At 43.9% G+C, this 14727-nt stretch overlaps 32 non-coding genes across 32 annotated transcripts; all 32 read right to left on the bottom strand.

Annotated features, from left to right (window-relative positions):
- Positions 1–680: 680 nt before the first annotated feature.
- Positions 681–751, bottom strand: trnag-gcc (transfer RNA glycine (anticodon GCC)). Its single transcript has one exon. It is a non-coding gene; the product is annotated as a tRNA-Gly (tRNA).
- Positions 752–871: 120 nt separating this feature from the next.
- On the bottom strand, positions 872–943 carry trnad-guc (transfer RNA aspartic acid (anticodon GUC)). The gene has a single exon. It is a non-coding gene; the product is annotated as a tRNA-Asp (tRNA).
- Positions 944–1475: 532 nt separating this feature from the next.
- On the bottom strand, positions 1476–1546 carry trnag-gcc (transfer RNA glycine (anticodon GCC)). The gene has a single exon. It is a non-coding gene; the product is annotated as a tRNA-Gly (tRNA).
- A 120-nt stretch (positions 1547–1666) lies between these two features.
- Positions 1667–1738, bottom strand: trnad-guc (transfer RNA aspartic acid (anticodon GUC)). The gene has a single exon. It is a non-coding gene; the product is annotated as a tRNA-Asp (tRNA).
- Positions 1739–2270: 532 nt separating this feature from the next.
- On the bottom strand, positions 2271–2341 carry trnag-gcc (transfer RNA glycine (anticodon GCC)). Its single transcript has one exon. It is a non-coding gene; the product is annotated as a tRNA-Gly (tRNA).
- Positions 2342–2461: 120 nt separating this feature from the next.
- Positions 2462–2533, bottom strand: trnad-guc (transfer RNA aspartic acid (anticodon GUC)). The gene has a single exon. It is a non-coding gene; the product is annotated as a tRNA-Asp (tRNA).
- A 532-nt stretch (positions 2534–3065) lies between these two features.
- On the bottom strand, positions 3066–3136 carry trnag-gcc (transfer RNA glycine (anticodon GCC)). Its single transcript has one exon. It is a non-coding gene; the product is annotated as a tRNA-Gly (tRNA).
- Positions 3137–3256: 120 nt separating this feature from the next.
- trnad-guc (transfer RNA aspartic acid (anticodon GUC)) lies at positions 3257–3328 on the bottom strand. Its single transcript has one exon. It is a non-coding gene; the product is annotated as a tRNA-Asp (tRNA).
- Positions 3329–3860: 532 nt separating this feature from the next.
- Positions 3861–3931, bottom strand: trnag-gcc (transfer RNA glycine (anticodon GCC)). Its single transcript has one exon. It is a non-coding gene; the product is annotated as a tRNA-Gly (tRNA).
- A 120-nt stretch (positions 3932–4051) lies between these two features.
- On the bottom strand, positions 4052–4123 carry trnad-guc (transfer RNA aspartic acid (anticodon GUC)). Its single transcript has one exon. It is a non-coding gene; the product is annotated as a tRNA-Asp (tRNA).
- A 532-nt stretch (positions 4124–4655) lies between these two features.
- Positions 4656–4726, bottom strand: trnag-gcc (transfer RNA glycine (anticodon GCC)). The gene has a single exon. It is a non-coding gene; the product is annotated as a tRNA-Gly (tRNA).
- Positions 4727–4846: 120 nt separating this feature from the next.
- Positions 4847–4918, bottom strand: trnad-guc (transfer RNA aspartic acid (anticodon GUC)). Its single transcript has one exon. It is a non-coding gene; the product is annotated as a tRNA-Asp (tRNA).
- A 532-nt stretch (positions 4919–5450) lies between these two features.
- On the bottom strand, positions 5451–5521 carry trnag-gcc (transfer RNA glycine (anticodon GCC)). The gene has a single exon. It is a non-coding gene; the product is annotated as a tRNA-Gly (tRNA).
- Positions 5522–5641: 120 nt separating this feature from the next.
- Positions 5642–5713, bottom strand: trnad-guc (transfer RNA aspartic acid (anticodon GUC)). Its single transcript has one exon. It is a non-coding gene; the product is annotated as a tRNA-Asp (tRNA).
- A 723-nt stretch (positions 5714–6436) lies between these two features.
- Positions 6437–6508, bottom strand: trnad-guc (transfer RNA aspartic acid (anticodon GUC)). The gene has a single exon. It is a non-coding gene; the product is annotated as a tRNA-Asp (tRNA).
- Positions 6509–7231: 723 nt separating this feature from the next.
- On the bottom strand, positions 7232–7303 carry trnad-guc (transfer RNA aspartic acid (anticodon GUC)). The gene has a single exon. It is a non-coding gene; the product is annotated as a tRNA-Asp (tRNA).
- Positions 7304–7835: 532 nt separating this feature from the next.
- trnag-gcc (transfer RNA glycine (anticodon GCC)) lies at positions 7836–7906 on the bottom strand. Its single transcript has one exon. It is a non-coding gene; the product is annotated as a tRNA-Gly (tRNA).
- Positions 7907–8026: 120 nt separating this feature from the next.
- On the bottom strand, positions 8027–8098 carry trnad-guc (transfer RNA aspartic acid (anticodon GUC)). Its single transcript has one exon. It is a non-coding gene; the product is annotated as a tRNA-Asp (tRNA).
- A 532-nt stretch (positions 8099–8630) lies between these two features.
- On the bottom strand, positions 8631–8701 carry trnag-gcc (transfer RNA glycine (anticodon GCC)). The gene has a single exon. It is a non-coding gene; the product is annotated as a tRNA-Gly (tRNA).
- A 120-nt stretch (positions 8702–8821) lies between these two features.
- Positions 8822–8893, bottom strand: trnad-guc (transfer RNA aspartic acid (anticodon GUC)). The gene has a single exon. It is a non-coding gene; the product is annotated as a tRNA-Asp (tRNA).
- Positions 8894–9425: 532 nt separating this feature from the next.
- trnag-gcc (transfer RNA glycine (anticodon GCC)) lies at positions 9426–9496 on the bottom strand. The gene has a single exon. It is a non-coding gene; the product is annotated as a tRNA-Gly (tRNA).
- Positions 9497–9616: 120 nt separating this feature from the next.
- Positions 9617–9688, bottom strand: trnad-guc (transfer RNA aspartic acid (anticodon GUC)). Its single transcript has one exon. It is a non-coding gene; the product is annotated as a tRNA-Asp (tRNA).
- Positions 9689–10411: 723 nt separating this feature from the next.
- On the bottom strand, positions 10412–10483 carry trnad-guc (transfer RNA aspartic acid (anticodon GUC)). The gene has a single exon. It is a non-coding gene; the product is annotated as a tRNA-Asp (tRNA).
- A 532-nt stretch (positions 10484–11015) lies between these two features.
- Positions 11016–11086, bottom strand: trnag-gcc (transfer RNA glycine (anticodon GCC)). Its single transcript has one exon. It is a non-coding gene; the product is annotated as a tRNA-Gly (tRNA).
- A 120-nt stretch (positions 11087–11206) lies between these two features.
- Positions 11207–11278, bottom strand: trnad-guc (transfer RNA aspartic acid (anticodon GUC)). The gene has a single exon. It is a non-coding gene; the product is annotated as a tRNA-Asp (tRNA).
- A 532-nt stretch (positions 11279–11810) lies between these two features.
- trnag-gcc (transfer RNA glycine (anticodon GCC)) lies at positions 11811–11881 on the bottom strand. The gene has a single exon. It is a non-coding gene; the product is annotated as a tRNA-Gly (tRNA).
- Positions 11882–12001: 120 nt separating this feature from the next.
- On the bottom strand, positions 12002–12073 carry trnad-guc (transfer RNA aspartic acid (anticodon GUC)). The gene has a single exon. It is a non-coding gene; the product is annotated as a tRNA-Asp (tRNA).
- Positions 12074–12605: 532 nt separating this feature from the next.
- trnag-gcc (transfer RNA glycine (anticodon GCC)) lies at positions 12606–12676 on the bottom strand. Its single transcript has one exon. It is a non-coding gene; the product is annotated as a tRNA-Gly (tRNA).
- A 120-nt stretch (positions 12677–12796) lies between these two features.
- On the bottom strand, positions 12797–12868 carry trnad-guc (transfer RNA aspartic acid (anticodon GUC)). The gene has a single exon. It is a non-coding gene; the product is annotated as a tRNA-Asp (tRNA).
- A 532-nt stretch (positions 12869–13400) lies between these two features.
- trnag-gcc (transfer RNA glycine (anticodon GCC)) lies at positions 13401–13471 on the bottom strand. Its single transcript has one exon. It is a non-coding gene; the product is annotated as a tRNA-Gly (tRNA).
- Positions 13472–13591: 120 nt separating this feature from the next.
- On the bottom strand, positions 13592–13663 carry trnad-guc (transfer RNA aspartic acid (anticodon GUC)). Its single transcript has one exon. It is a non-coding gene; the product is annotated as a tRNA-Asp (tRNA).
- Positions 13664–14195: 532 nt separating this feature from the next.
- On the bottom strand, positions 14196–14266 carry trnag-gcc (transfer RNA glycine (anticodon GCC)). Its single transcript has one exon. It is a non-coding gene; the product is annotated as a tRNA-Gly (tRNA).
- Between the last annotated feature and the right edge of the window lie 461 nt (positions 14267–14727).

Below are 14727 nucleotides of genomic sequence, written 5' to 3'. Positions count from 1 at the left end.
TGTACAATTGACTACGTATCCCCCTTTCCCCTTACACAGTGTGTGAGTTTAAAGTTTGGGGACGATCATTTTCGCAATACAAATGCACCTTTATAATAAAAGCATTACATGCATAATCACATTTGCTCTCACTTTTGAGAATGGTGTTTTCCACTAATGGAATATTCATGGTTATAGCCTACTGCCTTGTGGGGCATTGCTGCACTCATAATATGAAGAAATAGGCTAATAGTTTATCAACATTTTCAGCTAAACTTTCTGATCTGTTGCATCAGGCTCATTGCTTAAAACAGTTTTTGATCCTAGTGTTTGTATTAATTTGGCATCTATCGCTTCCCACAAACACGTACATTTAATCGATTTTGCTCTATGAGGCGTTTGTGGGAAATCCCAGGACATTGTCACAAATGCCAAACTCAAGACAGTTGTCACTGACAAGTTGGTTACTCTTTCCCATTTAACAACTAAAGCCTTGCAAAAAGTTAATCACCTCACACACTGGAAATCTGCAATGGATTCACCAAAGTCTACTGAGAATGAGTAAATGTTCAAAGTCTTATTTTTCAAGAGTCAGTTGAGAATTCGACCAAGACCAGAGATTTCTGTTTGCCTGGCAATCTAACACAGATTTCCTCGTTAGGGGTTTGCATACTTGTCGAAATGACATGTTCAAAACTTCCTGCATTGGCCGGGAATCGAACCCGGGCCTCCCGCGTGGCAGGCGAGAATTCTACCACTGAACAACCAATGCCTTGGAAGGCTGAGTTAACCTCAAAGGCAGGAAATTGTATCATAAAGCTTTTTTTCCAAGAATATGTTCCACTTTGTGGGCTCAGCAACATTGTTCACCCTAAAAAAAGAGCAGTACTTTCTCCCCGTCGGGGAATTGAACCCCGGTCTCCCGCGTGACAGGCGGGGATACTCACCACTATACTAACGAGGAGCAGGTGGGTTGAAACTTTGAAAAAATGTGGAGCATTGGTACTAACCCTAAATTTGGAATGTTGGGCTTAAACCCTTCTAACAAAAATATCTGTAGAGACTGAATGGTTGGAGCTAGGAACTACTATGACCCAGCTATGGAAAGCTGAGACTCTCACAAACACGTACATGTAATCGATTTTGCTCTATACCGCTCACAAGCCACACAATACTAGTTTGCAGGTGAGGCGTTTGTGGGTAATCCCAGGACATTGTCACAAATGCCAAACTCAAGACAGTTGTCACTGACAAGTTGGTTACTCTTTCCCATTTAACAACTAAAGCCTTGCAAAAAGTTAATCACCTCACACACTGGAAATCTGCAATGGATTCACCAAAGTCTACTGAGAATGAGTAAATGTTCAAAGTCTTATTTTTCAAGAGTCAGTTGAGAATTCGACCAAGACCAGAGATTTCTGTTTGCCTGGCAATCTAACACAGATTTCCTCGTTAGGGGTTTGCATACTTGTCGAAATGACATGTTCAAAACTTCCTGCATTGGCCGGGAATCGAACCCGGGCCTCCCGCGTGGCAGGCGAGAATTCTACCACTGAACAACCAATGCCTTGGAAGGCTGAGTTAACCTCAAAGGCAGGAAATTGTATCATAAAGCTTTTTTTCCAAGAATATGTTCCACTTTGTGGGCTCAGCAACATTGTTCACCCTAAAAAAAGAGCAGTACTTTCTCCCCGTCGGGGAATTGAACCCCGGTCTCCCGCGTGACAGGCGGGGATACTCACCACTATACTAACGAGGAGCAGGTGGGTTGAAACTTTGAAAAAATGTGGAGCATTGGTACTAACCCTAAATTTGGAATGTTGGGCTTAAACCCTTCTAACAAAAATATCTGTAGAGACTGAATGGTTGGAGCTAGGAACTACTATGACCCAGCTATGGAAAGCTGAGACTCTCACAAACACGTACATGTAATCGATTTTGCTCTATACCGCTCACAAGCCACACAATACTAGTTTGCAGGTGAGGCGTTTGTGGGTAATCCCAGGACATTGTCACAAATGCCAAACTCAAGACAGTTGTCACTGACAAGTTGGTTACTCTTTCCCATTTAACAACTAAAGCCTTGCAAAAAGTTAATCACCTCACACACTGGAAATCTGCAATGGATTCACCAAAGTCTACTGAGAATGAGTAAATGTTCAAAGTCTTATTTTTCAAGAGTCAGTTGAGAATTCGACCAAGACCAGAGATTTCTGTTTGCCTGGCAATCTAACACAGATTTCCTCGTTAGGGGTTTGCATACTTGTCGAAATGACATGTTCAAAACTTCCTGCATTGGCCGGGAATCGAACCCGGGCCTCCCGCGTGGCAGGCGAGAATTCTACCACTGAACAACCAATGCCTTGGAAGGCTGAGTTAACCTCAAAGGCAGGAAATTGTATCATAAAGCTTTTTTTCCAAGAATATGTTCCACTTTGTGGGCTCAGCAACATTGTTCACCCTAAAAAAAGAGCAGTACTTTCTCCCCGTCGGGGAATTGAACCCCGGTCTCCCGCGTGACAGGCGGGGATACTCACCACTATACTAACGAGGAGCAGGTGGGTTGAAACTTTGAAAAAATGTGGAGCATTGGTACTAACCCTAAATTTGGAATGTTGGGCTTAAACCCTTCTAACAAAAATATCTGTAGAGACTGAATGGTTGGAGCTAGGAACTACTATGACCCAGCTATGGAAAGCTGAGACTCTCACAAACACGTACATGTAATCGATTTTGCTCTATACCGCTCACAAGCCACACAATACTAGTTTGCAGGTGAGGCGTTTGTGGGTAATCCCAGGACATTGTCACAAATGCCAAACTCAAGACAGTTGTCACTGACAAGTTGGTTACTCTTTCCCATTTAACAACTAAAGCCTTGCAAAAAGTTAATCACCTCACACACTGGAAATCTGCAATGGATTCACCAAAGTCTACTGAGAATGAGTAAATGTTCAAAGTCTTATTTTTCAAGAGTCAGTTGAGAATTCGACCAAGACCAGAGATTTCTGTTTGCCTGGCAATCTAACACAGATTTCCTCCTCAGGGGTTTGCATACTTGTCGAAATGACATGTTCAAAACTTCCTGCATTGGCCGGGAATCGAACCCGGGCCTCCCGCGTGGCAGGCGAGAATTCTACCACTGAACAACCAATGCCTTGGAAGGCTGAGTTAACCTCAAAGGCAGGAAATTGTATCATAAAGCTTTTTTTCCAAAAATATGTTCCACTTTGTGGGCTCAGCAACATTGTTCACCCTAAAAAAAGAGCAGTACTTTCTCCCCGTCGGGGAATTGAACCCCGGTCTCCCGCGTGACAGGCGGGGATACTCACCACTATACTAACGAGGAGCAGGTGGGTTGAAACTTTGAAAAAACGTGGAGCATTGGTACTAACCCTAAATTTGGAATGTTGGGCTTAAACCCTTCTAACAAAAATATCTGTAGAGACTGAATGGTTGGAGCTAGGAACTACTATGACCCAGCTATGGAAAGCTGAGACTCTCACAAACACGTACATGTAATCGATTTTGCTCTATACCGCTCACAAGCCACACAATACTAGTTTGCAGGTGAGGCGTTTGTGGGTAATCCCAGGACATTGTCACAAATGCCAAACTCAAGACAGTTGTCACTGACAAGTTGGTTACTCTTTCCCATTTAACAACTAAAGCCTTGCAAAAAGTTAATCACCTCACACACTGGAAATCTGCAATGGATTCACCAAAGTCTACTGAGAATGAGTAAATGTTCAAAGTCTTATTTTTCAAGAGTCAGTTGAGAATTCGACCAAGACCAGAGATTTCTGTTTGCCTGGCAATCTAACACAGATTTCCTCGTTAGGGGTTTGCATACTTGTCGAAATGACATGTTCAAAACTTCCTGCATTGGCCGGGAATCGAACCCGGGCCTCCCGCGTGGCAGGCGAGAATTCTACCACTGAACAACCAATGCCTTGGAAGGCTGAGTTAACCTCAAAGGCAGGAAATTGTATCATAAAGCTTTTTTTCCAAGAATATGTTCCACTTTGTGGGCTCAGCAACATTGTTCACCCTAAAAAAAGAGCAGTACTTTCTCCCCGTCGGGGAATTGAACCCCGGTCTCCCGCGTGACAGGCGGGGATACTCACCACTATACTAACGAGGAGCAGGTGGGTTGAAACTTTGAAAAAATGTGGAGCATTGGTACTAACCCTAAATTTGGAATGTTGGGCTTAAACCCTTCTAACAAAAATATCTGTAGAGACTGAATGGTTGGAGCTAGGAACTACTATGACCCAGCTATGGAAAGCTGAGACTCTCACAAACACGTACATGTAATCGATTTTGCTCTATACCGCTCACAAGCCACACAATACTAGTTTGCAGGTGAGGCGTTTGTGGGTAATCCCAGGACATTGTCACAAATGCCAAACTCAAGACAGTTGTCACTGACAAGTTGGTTACTCTTTCCCATTTAACAACTAAAGCCTTGCAAAAAGTTAATCACCTCACACACTGGAAATCTGCAATGGATTCACCAAAGTCTACTGAGAATGAGTAAATGTTCAAAGTCTTATTTTTCAAGAGTCAGTTGAGAATTCGACCAAGACCAGAGATTTCTGTTTGCCTGGCAATCTAACACAGATTTCCTCCTCAGGGGTTTGCATACTTGTCGAAATGACATGTTCAAAACTTCCTGCATTGGCCGGGAATCGAACCCGGGCCTCCCGCGTGGCAGGCGAGAATTCTACCACTGAACAACCAATGCCTTGGAAGGCTGAGTTAACCTCAAAGGCAGGAAATTGTATCATAAAGCTTTTTTTCCAAAAATATGTTCCACTTTGTGGGCTCAGCAACATTGTTCACCCTAAAAAAAGAGCAGTACTTTCTCCCCGTCGGGGAATTGAACCCCGGTCTCCCGCGTGACAGGCGGGGATACTCACCACTATACTAACGAGGAGCAGGTGGGTTGAAACTTTGAAAAAACGTGGAGCATTGGTACTAACCCTAAATTTGGAATGTTGGGCTTAAACCCTTCTAACAAAAATATCTGTAGAGACTGAATGGTTGGAGCTAGGAACTACTATGACCCAGCTATGGAAAGCTGAGACTCTCACAAACACGTACATGTAATCGATTTTGCTCTATACCGCTCACAAGCCACACAATACTAGTTTGCAGGTGAGGCGTTTGTGGGTAATCCCAGGACATTGTCACAAATGCCAAACTCAAGACAGTTGTCACTGACAAGTTGGTTACTCTTTCCCATTTAACAACTAAAGCCTTGCAAAAAGTTAATCACCTCACACACTGGAAATCTGCAATGGATTCACCAAAGTCTACTGAGAATGAGTAAATGTTCAAAGTCTTATTTTTCAAGAGTCAGTTGAGAATTCGACCAAGACCAGAGATTTCTGTTTGCCTGGCAATCTAACACAGATTTCCTCCTCAGGGGTTTGCATACTTGTCGAAATGACATGTTCAAAACTTCCTGCATTGGCCGGGAATCGAACCCGGGCCTCCCGCGTGGCAGGCGAGAATTCTACCACTGAACAACCAATGCCTTGGAAGGCTGAGTTAACCTCAAAGGCAGGAAATTGTATCATAAAGCTTTTTTTCCAAAAATATGTTCCACTTTGTGGGCTCAGCAACATTGTTCACCCTAAAAAAAGAGCAGTACTTTCTCCCCGTCGGGGAATTGAACCCCGGTCTCCCGCGTGACAGGCGGGGATACTCACCACTATACTAACGAGGAGCAGGTGGGTTGAAACTTTGAAAAAACGTGGAGCATTGGTACTAACCCTAAATTTGGAATGTTGGGCTTAAACCCTTCTAACAAAAATATCTGTAGAGACTGAATGGTTGGAGCTAGGAACTACTATGACCCAGCTATGGAAAGCTGAGACTCTCACAAACACGTACATGTAATCGATTTTGCTCTATACCGCTCACAAGCCACACAATACTAGTTTGCAGGTGAGGCGTTTGTGGGTAATCCCAGGACATTGTCACAAATGCCAAACTCAAGACAGTTGTCACTGACAAGTTGGTTACTCTTTCCCATTTAACAACTAAAGCCTTGCAAAAAGTTAATCACCTCACACACTGGAAATCTGCAATGGATTCACCAAAGTCTACTGAGAATGAGTAAATGTTCAAAGTCTTATTTTTCAAGAGTCAGTTGAGAATTCGACCAAGACCAGAGATTTCTGTTTGCCTGGCAATCTAACACAGATTTCCTCCTCAGGGGTTTGCATACTTGTCGAAATGACATGTTCAAAACTTCCTGCATTGGCCGGGAATCGAACCCGGGCCTCCCGCATGGCAGGCGAGAATTCTACCACTGAACAACCAATGCCTTGGAAGGCTGAGTTAACCTCAAAGGCAGGAAATTGTATCATAAAGCTTTTTTTCCAGGAATATGTTCCACTTTGTGGGCTCAGCAACATTGTTCACCCTAAAAAAAGAGCAGTACTTTCTCCCCGTCGGGGAATTGAACCCCGGTCTCCCGCGTGACAGGCGGGGATACTCACCACTATACTAACGAGGAGCAGGTGGGTTGGAACTTTGAAAAAATGTGGAGCATTGGTACTAACCCTAAATTTGGAATGTTGGGCTTAAACCCTTCTAACAAAAATATCTGTAGAGACTGAATGGTTGGAGCTAGGAACTACTATGACCCAGCTATGGAAAGCTGAGACTCTCACAAACACGTACATGTAATCGATTTTGCTCTATACCGCTCACAAGCCACACAATACTAGTTTGCAGGTGAGGCGTTTGTGGGTAATCCCAGGACATTGTCACAAATGCCAAACTCAAGACAGTTGTCACTGACAAGTTGGTTACTCTTTCCCATTTAACAACTAAAGCCTTGCAAAAAGTTAATCACCTCACACACTGGAAATCTGCAATGGATTCACCAAAGTCTACTGAGAATGAGTAAATGTTCAAAGTCTTATTTTTCAAGAGTCAGTTGAGAATTCGACCAAGACCAGAGATTTCTGTTTGCCTGGCAATCTAACACAGATTTCCTCCTCAGGGGTTTGCATACTTGTCGAAATGACATGTTCAAAACTTCCTGCATTGGCCGGGAATCGAACCCGGGCCTCCCGCATGGCAGGCGAGAATTCTACCACTGAACAACCAATGCCTTGGAAGGCTGAGTTAACCTCAAAGGCAGGAAATTGTATCATAAAGCTTTTTTTCCAAAAATATGTTCCACTTTGTGGGCTCAGCAACATTGTTCACCCTAAAAAAAGAGCAGTACTTTCTCCCCGTCGGGGAATTGAACCCCGGTCTCCCGCGTGACAGGCGGGGATACTCACCACTATACTAACGAGGAGCAGGTGGGTTGGAACTTTGAAAAAACGTGGAGCATTGGTACTAACCCTAAATTTGGAATGTTGGGCTTAAACCCTTCTAACAAAAATATCTGTAGAGACTGAATGGTTGGAGCTAGGAACTACTATGACCCAGCTATGGAAAGCTGAGACTCTCACAAACACGTACATGTAATCGATTTTGCTCTATACCGCTCACAAGCCACACAATACTAGTTTGCAGGTGAGGCGTTTGTGGGTAATCCCAGGACATTGTCACAAATGCCAAACTCAAGACAGTTGTCACTGACAAGTTGGTTACTCTTTCCCATTTAACAACTAAAGCCTTGCAAAAAGTTAATCACCTCACACACTGGAAATCTGCAATGGATTCACCAAAGTCTACTGAGAATGAGTAAATGTTCAAAGTCTTATTTTTCAAGAGTCAGTTGAGAATTCGACCAAGACCAGAGATTTCTGTTTGCCTGGCAATCTAACACAGATTTCCTCCTCAGGGGTTTGCATACTTGTCGAAATGACATGTTCAAAACTTCCTGCATTGGCCGGGAATCGAACCCGGGCCTCCCGCGTGGCAGGCGAGAATTCTACCACTGAACAACCAATGCCTTGGAAGGCTGAGTTAACCTCAAAGGCAGGAAATTGTATCATAAAGCTTTTTTTCCAAAAATATGTTCCACTTTGTGGGCTCAGCAACATTGTTCACCCTAAAAAAAGAGCAGTACTTTCTCCCCGTCGGGGAATTGAACCCCGGTCTCCCGCGTGACAGGCGGGGATACTCACCACTATACTAACGAGGAGCAGGTGGGTTGGAACTTTGAAAAAACGTGGAGCATTGGTACTAACCCTAAATTTGGAATGTTGGGCTTAAACCCTTCTAACAAAAATATCTGTAGAGACTGAATGGTTGGAGCTAGGAACTACTATGACCCCGCTATGGAAAGCTGAGACTCTCACAAACACGTACATGTAATCGATTTTGCTCTATACCGCTCACAAGCCACACAATACTAGTTTGCAGGTGAGGCGTTTGTGGGTAATCCCAGGACATTGTCACAAATGCCAAACTCAAGACAGTTGTCACTGACAAGTTGGTTACTCTTTCCCATTTAACAACTAAAGCCTTGCAAAAAGTTAATCACCTCACACACTGGAAATCTGCAATGGATTCACCAAAGTCTACTGAGAATGAGTAAATGTTCAAAGTCTTATTTTTCAAGAGTCAGTTGAGAATTCGACCAAGACCAGAGATTTCTGTTTGCCTGGCAATCTAACACAGATTTCCTCCTCAGGGGTTTGCATACTTGTCGAAATGACATGTTCAAAACTTCCTGCATTGGCCGGGAATCGAACCCGGGCCTCCCGCGTGGCAGGCGAGAATTCTACCACTGAACAACCAATGCCTTGGAAGGCTGAGTTAACCTCAAAGGCAGGAAATTGTATCATAAAGCTTTTTTTCCAAAAATATGTTCCACTTTGTGGGCTCAGCAACATTGTTCACCCTAAAAAAAGAGCAGTACTTTCTCCCCGTCGGGGAATTGAACCCCGGTCTCCCGCGTGACAGGCGGGGATACTCACCACTATACTAACGAGGAGCAGGTGGGTTGGAACTTTGAAAAAACGTGGAGCATTGGTACTAACCCTAAATTTGGAATGTTGGGCTTAAACCCTTCTAACAAAAATATCTGTAGAGACTGAATGGTTGGAGCTAGGAACTACTATGACCCCGCTATGGAAAGCTGAGACTCTCACAAACACGTACATGTAATCGATTTTGCTCTATACCGCTCACAAGCCACACAATACTAGTTTGCAGGTGAGGCGTTTGTGGGTAATCCCAGGACATTGTCACAAATGCCAAACTCAAGACAGTTGTCACTGACAAGTTGGTTACTCTTTCCCATTTAACAACTAAAGCCTTGCAAAAAGTTAATCACCTCACACACTGGAAATCTGCAATGGATTCACCAAAGTCTACTGAGAATGAGTAAATGTTCAAAGTCTTATTTTTCAAGAGTCAGTTGAGAATTCGACCAAGACCAGAGATTTCTGTTTGCCTGGCAATCTAACACAGATTTCCTCCTCAGGGGTTTGCATACTTGTCGAAATGACATGTTCAAAACTTCCTGCATTGGCCGGGAATCGAACCCGGGCCTCCCGCGTGGCAGGCGAGAATTCTACCACTGAACAACCAATGCCTTGGAAGGCTGAGTTAACCTCAAAGGCAGGAAATTGTATCATAAAGCTTTTTTTCCAAAAATATGTTCCACTTTGTGGGCTCAGCAACATTGTTCACCCTAAAAAAAGAGCAGTACTTTCTCCCCGTCGGGGAATTGAACCCCGGTCTCCCGCGTGACAGGCGGGGATACTCACCACTATACTAACGAGGAGCAGGTGGGTTGGAACTTTGAAAAAACGTGGAGCATTGGTACTAACCCTAAATTTGGAATGTTGGGCTTAAACCCTTCTAACAAAAATATCTGTAGAGACTGAATGGTTGGAGCTAGGAACTACTATGACCCAGCTATGGAAAGCTGAGACTCTCACAAACACGTACATGTAATCGATTTTGCTCTATACCGCTCACAAGCCACACAATACTAGTTTGCAGGTGAGGCGTTTGTGGGTAATCCCAGGACATTGTCACAAATGCCAAACTCAAGACAGTTGTCACTGACAAGTTGGTTACTCTTTCCCATTTAACAACTAAAGCCTTGCAAAAAGTTAATCACCTCACACACTGGAAATCTGCAATGGATTCACCAAAGTCTACTGAGAATGAGTAAATGTTCAAAGTCTTATTTTTCAAGAGTCAGTTGAGAATTCGACCAAGACCAGAGATTTCTGTTTGCCTGGCAATCTAACACAGATTTCCTCCTCAGGGGTTTGCATACTTGTCGAAATGACATGTTCAAAACTTCCTGCATTGGCCGGGAATCGAACCCGGGCCTCCCGCATGGCAGGCGAGAATTCTACCACTGAACAACCAATGCCTTGGAAGGCTGAGTTAACCTCAAAGGCAGGAAATTGTATCATAAAGCTTTTTTTCCAAAAATATGTTCCACTTTGTGGGCTCAGCAACATTGTTCACCCTAAAAAAAGAGCAGTACTTTCTCCCCGTCGGGGAATTGAACCCCGGTCTCCCGCGTGACAGGCGGGGATACTCACCACTATACTAACGAGGAGCAGGTGGGTTGGAACTTTGAAAAAACGTGGAGCATTGGTACTAACCCTAAATTTGGAATGTTGGGCTTAAACCCTTCTAACAAAAATATCTGTAGAGACTGAATGGTTGGAGCTAGGAACTACTATGACCCAGCTATGGAAAGCTGAGACTCTCACAAACACGTACATGTAATCGATTTTGCTCTATACCGCTCACAAGCCACACAATACTAGTTTGCAGGTGAGGCGTTTGTGGGTAATCCCAGGACATTGTCACAAATGCCAAACTCAAGACAGTTGTCACTGACAAGTTGGTTACTCTTTCCCATTTAACAACTAAAGCCTTGCAAAAAGTTAATCACCTCACACACTGGAAATCTGCAATGGATTCACCAAAGTCTACTGAGAATGAGTAAATGTTCAAAGTCTTATTTTTCAAGAGTCAGTTGAGAATTCGACCAAGACCAGAGATTTCTGTTTGCCTGGCAATCTAACACAGATTTCCTCCTCAGGGGTTTGCATACTTGTCGAAATGACATGTTCAAAACTTCCTGCATTGGCCGGGAATCGAACCCGGGCCTCCCGCGTGGCAGGCGAGAATTCTACCACTGAACAACCAATGCCTTGGAAGGCTGAGTTAACCTCAAAGGCAGGAAATTGTATCATAAAGCTTTTTTTCCAAAAATATGTTCCACTTTGTGGGCTCAGCAACATTGTTCACCCTAAAAAAAGAGCAGTACTTTCTCCCCGTCGGGGAATTGAACCCCGGTCTCCCGCGTGACAGGCGGGGATACTCACCACTATACTAACGAGGAGCAGGTGGGTTGGAACTTTGAAAAAACGTGGAGCATTGGTACTAACCCTAAATTTGGAATGTTGGGCTTAAACCCTTCTAACAAAAATATCTGTAGAGACTGAATGGTTGGAGCTAGGAACTACTATGACCCCGCTATGGAAAGCTGAGACTCTCACAAACACGTACATGTAATCGATTTTGCTCTATACCGCTCACAAGCCACACAATACTAGTTTGCAGGTGAGGCGTTTGTGGGTAATCCCAGGACATTGTCACAAATGCCAAACTCAAGACAGTTGTCACTGACAAGTTGGTTACTCTTTCCCATTTAACAACTAAAGCCTTGCAAAAAGTTAATCACCTCACACACTGGAAATCTGCAATGGATTCACCAAAGTCTACTGAGAATGAGTAAATGTTCAAAGTCTTATTTTTCAAGAGTCAGTTGAGAATTCGACCAAGACCAGAGATTTCTGTTTGCCTGGCAATCTAACACAGATTTCCTCCTCAGGGGTTTGCATACTTGTCGAAATGACATGTTCAAAACTTCCTGCATTGGCCGGGAATCGAACCCGGGCCTCCCGCGTGGCAGGCGAGAATTCTACCACTGAACAACCAATGCCTTGGAAGGCTGAGTTAACCTCAAAGGCAGGAAATTGTATCATAAAGCTTTTTTTCCAAAAATATGTTCCACTTTGTGGGCTCAGCAACATTGTTCACCCTAAAAAAAGAGCAGTACTTTCTCCCCGTCGGGGAATTGAACCCCGGTCTCCCGCGTGACAGGCGGGGATACTCACCACTATACTAACGAGGAGCAGGTGGGTTGGAACTTTGAAAAAACGTGGAGCATTGGTACTAACCCTAAATTTGGAATGTTGGGCTTAAACCCTTCTAACAAAAATATCTGTAGAGACTGAATGGTTGGAGCTAGGAACTACTATGACCCAGCTATGGAAAGCTGAGACTCTCACAAACACGTACATGTAATCGATTTTGCTCTATACCGCTCACAAGCCACACAATACTAGTTTGCAGGTGAGGCGTTTGTGGGTAATCCCAGGACATTGTCACAAATGCCAAACTCAAGACAGTTGTCACTGACAAGTTGGTTACTCTTTCCCATTTAACAACTAAAGCCTTGCAAAAAGTTAATCACCTCACACACTGGAAATCTGCAATGGATTCACCAAAGTCTACTGAGAATGAGTAAATGTTCAAAGTCTTATTTTTCAAGAGTCAGTTGAGAATTCGACCAAGACCAGAGATTTCTGTTTGCCTGGCAATCTAACACAGATTTCCTCCTCAGGGGTTTGCATACTTGTCGAAATGACATGTTCAAAACTTCCTGCATTGGCCGGGAATCGAACCCGGGCCTCCCGCGTGGCAGGCGAGAATTCTACCACTGAACAACCAATGCCTTGGAAGGCTGAGTTAACCTCAAAGGCAGGAAATTGTATCATAAAGCTTTTTTTCCAAAAATATGTTCCACTTTGTGGGCTCAGCAACATTGTTCACCCTAAAAAAAGAGCAGTACTTTCTCCCCGTCGGGGAATTGAACCCCGGTCTCCCGCGTGACAGGCGGGGATACTCACCACTATACTAACGAGGAGCAGGTGGGTTGGAACTTTGAAAAAACGTGGAGCATTGGTACTAACCCTAAATTTGGAATGTTGGGCTTAAACCCTTCTAACAAAAATATCTGTAGAGACTGAATGGTTGGAGCTAGGAACTACTATGACCCAGCTATGGAAAGCTGAGACTCTCACAAACACGTACATGTAATCGATTTTGCTCTATACCGCTCACAAGCCACACAATACTAGTTTGCAGGTGAGGCGTTTGTGGGTAATCCCAGGACATTGTCACAAATGCCAAACTCAAGACAGTTGTCACTGACAAGTTGGTTACTCTTTCCCATTTAACAACTAAAGCCTTGCAAAAAGTTAATCACCTCACACACTGGAAATCTGCAATGGATTCACCAAAGTCTACTGAGAATGAGTAAATGTTCAAAGTCTTATTTTTCAAGAGTCAGTTGAGAATTCGACCAAGACCAGAGATTTCTGTTTGCCTGGCAATCTAACACAGATTTCCTCCTCAGGGGTTTGCATACTTGTCGAAATGACATGTTCAAAACTTCCTGCATTGGCCGGGAATCGAACCCGGGCCTCCCGCGTGGCAGGCGAGAATTCTACCACTGAACAACCAATGCCTTGGAAGGCTGAGTTAACCTCAAAGGCAGGAAATTGTATCATAAAGCTTTTTTTCCAAAAATATGTTCCACTTTGTGGGCTCAGCAACATTGTTCACCCTAAAAAAAGAGCAGTACTTTCTCCCCGTCGGGGAATTGAACCCCGGTCTCCCGCGTGACAGGCGGGGATACTCACCACTATACTAACGAGGAGCAGGTGGGTTGGAACTTTGAAAAAACGTGGAGCATTGGTACTAACCCTAAATTTGGAATGTTGGGCTTAAACCCTTCTAACAAAAATATCTGTAGAGACTGAATGGTTGGAGCTAGGAACTACTATGACCCAGCTATGGAAAGCTGAGACTCTCACAAACACGTACATGTAATCGATTTTGCTCTATACCGCTCACAAGCCACACAATACTAGTTTGCAGGTGAGGCGTTTGTGGGTAATCCCAGGACATTGTCACAAATGCCAAACTCAAGACAGTTGTCACTGACAAGTTGGTTACTCTTTCCCATTTAACAACTAAAGCCTTGCAAAAAGTTAATCACCTCACACACTGGAAATCTGCAATGGATTCACCAAAGTCTACTGAGAATGAGTAAATGTTCAAAGTCTTATTTTTCAAGAGTCAGTTGAGAATTCGACCAAGACCAGAGATTTCTGTTTGCCTGGCAATCTAACACAGATTTCCTCCTCAGGGGTTTGCATACTTGTCGAAATGACATGTTCAAAACTTCCTGCATTGGCCGGGAATCGAACCCGGGCCTCCCGCGTGGCAGGCGAGAATTCTACCACTGAACAACCAATGCCTTGGAAGGCTGAGTTAACCTCAAAGGCAGGAAATTGTATCATAAAGCTTTTTTTCCAAAAATATGTTCCACTTTGTGGGCTCAGCAACATTGTTCACCCTAAAAAAAGAGCAGTACTTTATCCCCGTCGGGGAATTGAACCCCGGTCTCCCGCGTGACAGGCGGGGATACTCACCACTATACTAACGAGGAGCAGGTGGGTTGGAACTTTGAAAAAACGTGGAGCATTGGTACTAACCCTAAATTTGGAATGTTGGGCTTAAACCCTTCTAACAAAAATATCTGTAGAGACTGAATGGTTGGAGCTAGGAACTACTATGACCCAGCTATGGAAAGCTGAGACTCTCACAAACACGTACATGTAATCGATTTTGCTCTATACCGCTCACAAGCCACACAATACTAGTTTGCAGGTGAGGCGTTTGTGGGTAATCCCAGGACATTGTCACAAATGCCAAACT

Source organism: Oncorhynchus mykiss, chromosome 5, assembly GCF_057628025.1.
Source record: "Oncorhynchus mykiss isolate SJ-2025 chromosome 5, ASM5762802v1, whole genome shotgun sequence".
NCBI classification, from domain to species: domain Eukaryota; kingdom Metazoa; phylum Chordata; class Actinopteri; order Salmoniformes; family Salmonidae; genus Oncorhynchus; species Oncorhynchus mykiss.
Note: the sequence above shows the minus strand (reverse complement) of the source record. Positions and strands in the feature narration are given on the sequence as shown.